The sequence below is a fragment of the Cryptomeria japonica genome, unplaced genomic scaffold (genome assembly GCF_030272615.1).
Source record: "Cryptomeria japonica unplaced genomic scaffold, Sugi_1.0 HiC_scaffold_33, whole genome shotgun sequence".
In the NCBI taxonomy this organism is placed as follows: Eukaryota; Viridiplantae; Streptophyta; class Pinopsida; order Cupressales; family Cupressaceae; genus Cryptomeria; species Cryptomeria japonica.
In genome coordinates, this window is record NW_026728855.1 from 528256 (window position 1) to 537976 (window position 9721).

At 62.5% G+C, this 9721-nt stretch overlaps 2 non-coding genes across 2 annotated transcripts; both read left to right on the forward strand.

Moving 5' to 3' along the window:
• Positions 1 to 1038: 1038 nt before the first annotated feature.
• On the forward strand, positions 1039 to 1157 carry LOC131861864 (5S ribosomal RNA). Its single transcript, XR_009360894.1, has one exon. It is a non-coding gene; the product is annotated as a 5S ribosomal RNA (ribosomal RNA).
• A 7808-nt stretch (positions 1158 to 8965) lies between these two features.
• Positions 8966 to 9084, forward strand: LOC131861865 (5S ribosomal RNA). The gene has a single exon (XR_009360895.1). It is a non-coding gene; the product is annotated as a 5S ribosomal RNA (ribosomal RNA).
• The last annotated feature ends 637 nt before the right edge of the window (positions 9085 to 9721 follow it).

A 9721-nucleotide genomic window follows, 5' to 3' on the forward strand; every position in this document is an offset into this window, starting at 1 on the left:
GTGGGTGTCGGGGTGGGTGCCAAGGATCCAAGGTGGGTGCCAAGGAACCAAGGTGGGTGTCTGGGTGGGTGCCGAGGTGGGAGCCAGGGTGGGTCCCAAGGTGAGTGCAAAGGTGGGTGCCAGGGTCAAGGTGAGTGCCAATGTGGGTTCCAAGGTGCCAGGGTCAGGGTGAGTGCCAATGTGGGTTCAAAGGTGCTAAGTTGGGTGCGAGGTTGGGTGCGAGGGTGGGTGGGTGCCAAGGTGTGCTAGGTGGAAGCCGGGTGGGTCGGCATCCCATGGGTGTCGAGTTGGGTGCCTGATGGGTGCTTCTTGTCAAGTTTTAGTCGTCGGGACTCATTTCGAGCCTTAGAGGTCGTTTCTTGTCCGGTTGCCCTGTCTTCGACCTGGGAACCCAATTTTGGTCCTCGGGTCCCATTTTTTTTTGTCTCGCATCCCACTTTTGGCCTGTGGCCTTTTCGGGGTCGATTCTCGTTTTGGGCATCAGAGCATGTTTCTTCTCCTAAAACCCAATATTTGTTTATTAAGTCTCGGAACACATTTTTGTTCTCGTGGACCCATCATGGGTCTTGGAACGCATTTGTGGTCCTTGGGTCCCATTTTGCATCCCGAAACTTGTGTTTTGGTGCTTGATCCCTATTTTGGGTGCCCACCTTGCACCAAGTGCGCACCCGGGGCAAACCGAGCGCCTTGGTGCACCGGGGCAAGATCGAGCGTGCACCCGAGGCGCCCCGAACATGCACCAAGGTGCACTCGGCCCACATGTGAGCGCAGGTCGTTGCGCCCGAGGTGGTGTGTGGGCACCGCGTTGCAGACGGGACACTGCACGCACACGACGCCCCCTCCAGGTGCACGCACGTAGGCCGGGCCGGGTGCACACCCGACGCCCTAGCAAGGTGCGCGCACCCGGGCAGGGCTCACACTTGGCGAACGGGGCGCACTTCGCGAGGGAGGGTGTGCACCTCGACGGGGGTGGGTGGCCGGGGTGGATTCGCACGTGGGTCGCGGTTTGCTAAGTACACACTGCGACAAGCTCATAACGGGTGCGATCATACCAGCGTTAGTGCACCGGATCCCATCAGAACTCCGCAGTTAAGCGCGCTTGGGCCGGAGTAGTACTGGGATGGGTGACCTCCCGGGAAGTCCCGGTGTTGCACCCTTTTTTAGTTTTTCGCCGGGCGTCGCAATGCTATTTGAATAAACCTTTTGCCCGTTTGCGTTCTCGTCGGGGCCGGGCCGGGCCGGGGTGCGCTGCCCGCACTACCGCGCGCGCGGGGGGCGACACCGAGCGCGCACCCGAGGCGCCCCGAGCACACAGGCCACGGTGCAACCCGGGCGTTGTGTGCGCACCCCGGTGCGCCCGAGGTGCTGCGCGCGCACCCAGGTGAAATCGGTGTGCACCTCGGCCAGTGCGCGCTCGGTCGAGTCGCGCACGTTGGCCAAGGTGCACGGTGATGTTTCTTACTCTAAGGTTCCGCACCAGACGCCCGGGACAGGTGAGCGAAGCTGGGCGGGCGGCCGGGTGCGCGGCCGGGGCAGGTGCACGCAGCTGGAGAGAGCTTTGGAGCACACTTCGGAGCGCACCAATGATGCGCTCCATTCAAAAGTTTCCTGAAAAGGCAAAAAAAGTTGAGATTATAGAATTTCCCACTTGAGAGATTGTAAAAAAAAAAATTTTAAAATGAAGGAAACGCGGGTGCCAAGGTGTGCGCAGCCACAGCCAAGGTGTGCGCACCAAGGCGCCCACCCTGGCGAAGGTGCACGCAAGGTGCGCACCCGAGGCAAACCGGACAATTAACCCAACTTTCGACTTCGCGCGCACCTTGGAGCGCACTTCGGAGCGCTCCTTGGTGCGCACCAATCTTGGGCACCTCGGAGTGCACCATGGCGCCCACCAAGGTGCGCACCCGGGGCAAACCGAGCTCCGACTTCGTGCGCACCTTGGAGCGCTCGAAAGGTGCGCACCATGGCGCCCACCAAGGTGCGCAGCCCAGCCAAGGCGTGCGCATCAAGGTGCGCACCCTGGCGAAGGTGCGCACCCGGGGCAAACCGAGCTCCGACTTCGTGCGCACCTTGGAGCGCACAAAAGGTGCGCAACCCAGCCAAGGTGTGCGCACCCCGGTCAAACCGAGCTCCGAATCGTGCGCACCAGAGGTGCACGCCATCGTGCGCACCTTGGAGCACACTTCGGAGCCCTCCTTGGTGCGCGCCGATGTTGCGCACCTCGGAGCGCACCCGGGGAAAACAATGCAATTAACCCGACTTTCGACTTCGTGGGCACCTCGGAGCGCTCTCGGGTTCGCACCTCGGAGCACACCGAGGTGCGCACCTTTGATGCGCTGCCTTCACCAATTTCCAGAAAAGGCAAGAAAACATTGAGAAGGTGTGCGCACCGAGGTGCCCACCCTGGCGAAGGTGCACGCGAGGTGCGCACCCGGGGCAAACCGGGCTCCGACTTCGTGCACGCCGCACCTTGGAGCACACTTCGGAGCGCTCCTTGGTGCGCACCAGGGCGCGCAACCCAGCCGAGGTGCCCACCCCGGCGAAGGTGCACGCGAGGTGCGCACCCGGGGCAAACCGGGCTCCGACTTCGTGCACGCCATGGTGCCCACCGCGGCGAAGGTGCACGCGAGGTGCGCACCCGGGGCAAACCGGGCTCCGACTTCGTGCACGCCGCACCTTGGAGCACACTTCGGAGCGCTCCTTGGTGCGCACCATGGTGCCCACCAGGGCGCGCAACCCCGCCGAAGGTGCACGCGAGGTGCGCACCCGGGGCAAACCGGGCTCCGACTTCGTGCACGCCGCACCTTGGAGCACACTTCGGAGCGCTCCTTGGTGCGCACCATGGTGCCCACCAGGGCGCGCAACCCCGCCGAAGGTGCACGCGAGGTGCGCACCCGGGGCAAACCGGGCTCCGACTTCGTGCACGCCATGGTGCGCACCGCGGCGAAGGTGCGCACCCGGGGCAAACCGGGCTCCGACTTCGTGCACGCCGCACCTTGGAGCACACTTCGGAGCGCTCCTTGGTGCGCACCAGGGCGCGCAACCCAGCCGAGGTGCCCACCCCGGCGAAGGTGCACGCGAGGTGCGTACCCGGGGCAAACCGGGCTCCGACTTCGTGCACGCCGCACCTTGGAGCACACTTCGGAGCGCTCCTTGGTGCGCACCATGGTGCCCACCAGGCCGCGCAACCCAGCCAAGGTGTGCGCACCAAGGTGCACGCGAGGTGCGCACCCGGGGCAAACCGGGGTCCGACTTCGTGCACGCCGCACCTTGGAGCACACATCGGGGCGCTCCCGGGTTCGCACCGGCGTTGCGCACCGTGGTGGGCACCTCGGAGCACACCAAGGTGGGCAGCGAGGTGCGCACCTTTGATGCGATGCCTTCACTAATTTCCATAAAAGGCAAAAAAAAAACGAGATTTTAAAATTTCCGTTTTGAAAGATAGTGAGAAAAAGGGAATGCTGGTGCCATCTTGAGCCCGCCCTGGTGCGCAGCCCAGCCAAGGTGTGCGCACCAAGGTGCCCACCCTGGCGAAGGTGCGCGCCCGGGCAATTAACCCAACTTCCAACTTCGCGCGCGCCAGGGTGGGAGCGCACCCAACAACCGGGCCTGGGAAGAGCCAATGCGAGAAACCCCACCAAACGCTCTGACAAAAAAAGAGGGGGCGCTCCAGTAACCCCGCTTCGGAGCGCACCCTGGGCAAACCCAGCCAAGGTGCCCACCCCGGCCAAGGTGCAGGCGAGGTGCGCACCCGGGGCAAACCGGGCTCCGACAACGTGCACGCCGCACCTTGGAGCACACTTCGTAGCGCTCCCGGGTGCGCACCTCAGAGCACACCAAGGTGGGCAGCGAGGTGCGCACCTTTGATGCGCTGCCTTCACTAATTTCCAGAAAAGGCAAAAAAAAAAGGAGATTTTAAAATTTCCGTTTTGAAAGATAGTGAAAAAAACGGAACGCGCGTGCCATCTTGAGCCCGCCCTGGTGCGCAGCCCAGGTAAGGTGCCCACCCTGGCAAAGGTGCGCACCCGGGCAATTAACCCTACTTCCGACTTCGTGCGCGCCAGGGTGGCAACCGGGCCTCGGAAGAGCCAATGCGAGAAACCCCACCAAACGCTCCGACAAAAAAAGAGGCGGCGCTCCAATAACCCCGCTTCGGAGCGCAGCCGGGGCAAACCCAGCCAAGGTGCCCACCCCGACGAAGGTGCACGCGAGGTGCGCACCCGGGGCAAACCGGGCTCCGACAACGTGCACGCAGCACCTTGGAGCACACTTCGAAGCACTCCCGGGTGCCCACCGGCGTTGCGCACCGTGGTGGGCAGCGAGGTGCGCACCTTTGATGCGCTGCCTTCACTAATTTCCAGAAAAAGGCAAAAAAAAATGAGATTTTAAAATTTCCGTTTTGAAAGATAGTGAAAAAAAAGGAACGCGGGTGCCATCTTGAGCCCGCCCTGGTGCGCAGCCCAGGCAAGGCATGCGCACCAAGGTGCCCACCCGAGGTGCACACCCGGGGCAAACCGGGCTCCGACTTCGTGCAGGCCGCACCTTGGAGCACACTTCGGAGCGCTCCTTGGTGCGCACCATGGTGCCCACCAGGGCGCGCAACCCAGCCAAGGTCTGCACACTAAGGTGCCCACCCCGGCGAAGGTGCACGCGAGGTGCGCACCCGGGGCAAACCGGGCTCCGACTTCGTGCACGCCATGGTGCCCACCGCGGCGAAGGTGCACGCGAGGTGCGCACCCGGGGCAAACCGGGCTCCGACTTCGTGCACGCCGCACCTTGGAGCACACTTCGGAGCGCTCCTTGGTGCGCACCATGGTGCCCACCAGGGCGCGCAACCCAGCCAAGGTGTGCGCACCAAGGTGCACGCGAGGTGCGCACCCGGGGCAAACCGGGGTCCGACTTCGTGCACGCCGCACCTTGGAGCACACATCGGAGCGCTCCCAGGTTCGCACCAGCGTTGCGCACCTTTGATGCGCTGCCTTCACTAATTTCCAGAAAAGGCAAAAAAAAACGATATTTTAAAATTTCCGTTCTGAAAGATAGTGAAAAAAACGGAACGCGGGTGCCATCTTGAGCCCTTCCTGGTGCGCAGCCCAGGCAAGTTGTGCGCACCAAGGTGCCCACCCTGGCGGAGGTGCGCGCCCGGGGCAAACCGGGCTCCGACTTCGTGCACTGCATGGTGCCCACCAAGGCGCGCAACCCAGCCAAGGTGCCCACCGCAGCGAAGGTGCACGCGAGGTGCACACCCGGGGCAAACCGGGCTCCGACTTCGTGCACGCCGCACCTTGGAGCACACTTCAGAGCGCTCCTTGGTGCGCACCAGGGCGCGCAACCCAGCCGAGGTGCCCACCCCGGCGAAGGTGCACGCGAGGTGCGCACCCGGGGCAAACCGGGCTCCGACTTCGTGCACGCCATGGTGCCCACCGCGGCGAAGGTGCGCACCCGGGGCAAACCGGGCTCCGACTTCGTGCACGCCGCACCTTGGAGCACACTTCGGAGCGCTCCTTGGTGCGCACCATGGTGCCCACCAGGCCGCGCAACCCAGCCAAGGTGTGCGCACCAAGGTGCACGCGAGGTGCGCACCCGGGGCAAACCGGGGTCCGACTTCGTGCACGCCGCACCTTGGAGCACACATCGGGGCGCTCCCGGGTTCGCACCGGCGTTGCGCACCGTGGTGGGCACCTCGGAGCACACCAAGGTGGGCAGCGAGGTGCGCACCTTTGATGCGATGCCTTCACTAATTTCCATAAAAGGCAAAAAAAAAACGAGATTTTAAAATTTCCGTTTTGAAAGATAGTGAGAAAAAGGGAATGCTGGTGCCATCTTGAGCCCGCCCTGGTGCGCAGCCCAGCCAAGGTTTGCGCACCAAGGTGCCCACCCTGGCGAAGGTGCGCGCCCGGGCAATTAACCCAACTTCCAACTTCGCGCGCGCCAGGGTGGGAGCGCACCCAACAACCGGGCCTGGGAAGAGCCAATGCGAGAAACCCCACCAAACTCTCTGACAAAAAAAGAGGGGGCGCTCCAGTAACCCCGCTTCGGAGCGCACCCTGGGCAAACCCAGCCAAGGTGCCCACCCCGGCCAAGGTGCAGGCGAGGTGCGCACCCGGGGCAAACCGGGCTCCGACAACGTGCACGCCGCACCTTGGAGCACACTTCGTAGCGCTCCCGGGTGCGCACCTCAGAGCACACCAAGGTGGGCAGCGAGGTGCGCACCTTTGATGCGCTGCCTTCACTAATTTCCAGAAAAGGCAAAAAAAAAAGGAGATTTTAAAATTTCCGTTTTGAAAGATAGTGAAAAAAACGGAACGCGCGTGCCATCTTGAGCCCGCCCTGGTGCGCAGCCCAGGTAAGGTGCCACCCTGGCAAAGGTGCGCACCCGGGCAATTAACCCTACTTCCGACTTCGTGCGCGCCAGGGTGGCAACCGGGCCTCGGAAGAGCCAATGCGAGAAACCCCACCAAACGCTCCGACAAAAAAAGAGGCGGCGCTCCAATAACCCCGCTTCGGAGCGCAGCCGGGGCAAACCAAGCCAAGGTGCCCACCCCGACGAAGGTGCACGCGAGGTGCGCACCCGGGGCAAACCGGGCTCCGACAACGTGCACGCAGCACCTTGGAGCACACTTCGAAGCACTCCCGGGTGCCCACCGGCGTTGCGCACCGTGGTGGGCAGCGAGGTGCGCACCTTTGATGCGCTGCCTTCACTAATTTCCAGAAAAAGGCAAAAAAAAATGAGATTTTAAAATTTCCGTTTTGAAAGATAGTGAAAAAAAAGGAACGCGGGTGCCATCTTGAGCCCGCCCTGGTGCGCAGCCCAGGCAAGGCATGCGCACCAAGGTGCCCACCCGAGGTGCACACCCGGGGCAAACCGGGCTCCGACTTCGTGCAGGCCGCACCTTGGAGCACACTTCGGAGCGCTCCTTGGTGCGCACCATGGTGCCCACCAGGGCGCACCCGAGGCAAACCGGGCTCCGACTTCGTGCACGCCGCACCTTGGAGCACACATCGGAGCGCTCCCAGGTTCGCACCAGCGTTGCGCACCTTTGATGCGCTGCCTTCACTAATTTCCAGAAAAGGCAAAAAAAAACGATATTTTAAAATTTCCGTTCTGAAAGATAGTGAAAAAAACGGAACGCGGGTGCCATCTTGAGCCCTTCCTGATGCGCAGCCCAGGCAAGTTGTGCGCACCAAGGTGCCCACCCTGGCGGAGGTGCGCGCCCGGGGCAAACCGGGCTCCGACTTCGTGCACTGCATGGTGCCCACCAAGGCGCGCAACCCAGCCAAGGTGCCCACCGCAGCGAAGGTGCACGCGAGGTGCGCACCCGAGGTGCACACCCGGGGCAAACCGGGCTCCGACTTCGTGCACGCCGCACCTTGGAGCACACTTCAGAGCGCTCCTTGGTACGCACCAGGGCGCGCAACCCAGCCAAGGTGCTCACCCCGGCGAAGGTGCACGCGAGGTGCGCACCCGGGGCAAACCGGGCTCGGACTTCGTGCACGCCGCACCTTGGAGCACACATCGGAGCGCTCCCGGGTTCGCACCAGCATTGCGCACCTTTGATGCGCTGCCTTCACTAATTTCCAGAAAAGGCAAAAAAAAGAAAAAAATGAGATTTTAAAATTTCCGTTTTGAAAGATAGTGAAAAAAACGGAACGCGGGTGCCATCTTGAGCCCGCCCTGGTGTGCAGCCCAGGCAAGTTGTGCGCACCAAGGCACCCACCCTGGCCAAGGTGGGTCACGGGGTGGGTCCTAGGGTGGGTAACGGGGTGGGTACTAAGGTGCGTGCCAAGGTGGGTCATAGGGTGGGTGCCAAGGTGGGCACCAGGGTGGGTGTGCACCAACCCTAGCCAGGGTAGGTCACGGGGTGGTTGTCGGGGTGGGCGTCAAGGAGCCAAGGTGGGTGGCAAGTAGCCAAGTTGCGTGCCAAGGTGGGTGTCGGGGTGGGTGCCAAGGATCCAAGGTGGGTGCCAAGGAACCAAGGTGGGTGTCTGGGTGGGTGCCGAGGTGGGAGCCAGGGTGGGTCCCAAGGTGAGTGCAAAGGTGGGTGCCAGGGTCAAGGTGAGTGCCAATGTGGGTTCCAAGGTGCCAGGGTCAGGGTGAGTGCCAATGTGGGTTCAAAGGTGCTAAGTTGGGTGCGAGGTTGGGTGCGAGGGTGGGTGGGTGCCAAGGTGTGCTAGGTGGAAGCCCGGGTGGGTCGGCATCCCATGGGTGTCGAGTTGGGTGCCTGATGGGTGCTTCTTGTCAAGTTTTAGTCGTCGGGACTCATTTCGAGCCTTAGAGGTCGTTTCTTGTCCGGTTGCCCTGTCTTCGACCTGGGAACCCAATTTTGGTCCTCGGGTCCCATTTTTTTTTGTCTCGCATCCCACTTTTGGCCTGTGGCCTTTTCGGGGTCGATTCTCGTTTTGGGCATCAGAGCATGTTTCTTCTCCTAAAACCCAATATTTGTTTATTAAGTCTCGGAACACATTTTTGTTCTCGTGGACCCATCATGGGTCTTGGAACGCATTTGTGGTCCTTGGGTCCCATTTTGCATCCCGAAACTTGTGTTTTGGTGCTTGATCCCTATTTTGGGTGCCCACCTTGCACCAAGTGCGCACCCGGGGCAAACCGAGCGCCTTGGTGCACCGGGGCAAGATCGAGCGTGCACCCGAGGCGCCCCGAACATGCACCAAGGTGCACTCGGCCCACATGTGAGCGCAGGTCGTTGCGCCCGAGGTGGTGTGTGGGCACCGCGTTGCAGACGGGACACTGCACGCACACGACGCCCCCTCCAGGTGCACGCACGTAGGCCGGGCCGGGTGCACACCCGACGCCCTAGCAAGGTGCGCGCACCCGGGCAGGGCTCACACTTGGCGAACGGGGCGCACTTCGCGAGGGAGGGTGTGCACCTCGACGGGGGTGGGTGGCCGGGGTGGATTCGCACGTGGGTCGCGGTTTGCTAAGTACACACTGCGACAAGCTCATAACGGGTGCGATCATACCAGCGTTAGTGCACCGGATCCCATCAGAACTCCGCAGTTAAGCGCGCTTGGGCCGGAGTAGTACTGGGATGGGTGACCTCCCGGGAAGTCCCGGTGTTGCACCCTTTTTTAGTTTTTCGCCGGGCGTCGCAATGCTATTTGAATAAACCTTTTGCCCGTTTGCGTTCTCGTCGGGGCCGGGCCGGGCCGGGGTGCGCTGCCCGCACTACCGCGCGCGCGGGGGCGACACCGAGCGCGCACCCGAGGCGCCCCGAGCACACAGGCCACGGTGCAACCCGGGCGTTGTGCGCGCACCCCGGTGCGCCCGAGGTGCTGCGCGCGCACCCAGGTGAAATCGGTGTGCACCTCGGCCAGTGCGCGCTCGGTCGAGTCGCGCACGTTGGCCAAGGTGCACGGTGATGTTTCTTACTCTAAGGTTCCGCACCAGACGCCCGGGACAGGTGAGCGAAGCTGGGCGGGGCCGGGTGCGCGGCCGGGGCAGGTGCACGCAGCTGGAGAGAGCTTTGGAGCACACTTCGGAGCGCACCAATGATGCGCTCCATTCAAAAGTTTCCTGAAAAGGCAAAAAAAGTTGAGATTATAGAATTTCCCACTTGAGAGATTGTAAAAAAAAAAAATTTAAAATGAAGGAAACGCGGGTGCCAAGGTGTGCGCAGCCCAGCCAAGGTGTGCGCACCAAGGCGCCCACCCTGGCGAAGGTGCACGCAAGGTGCGCACCCGAGGCAAACCGGACAATTAACCC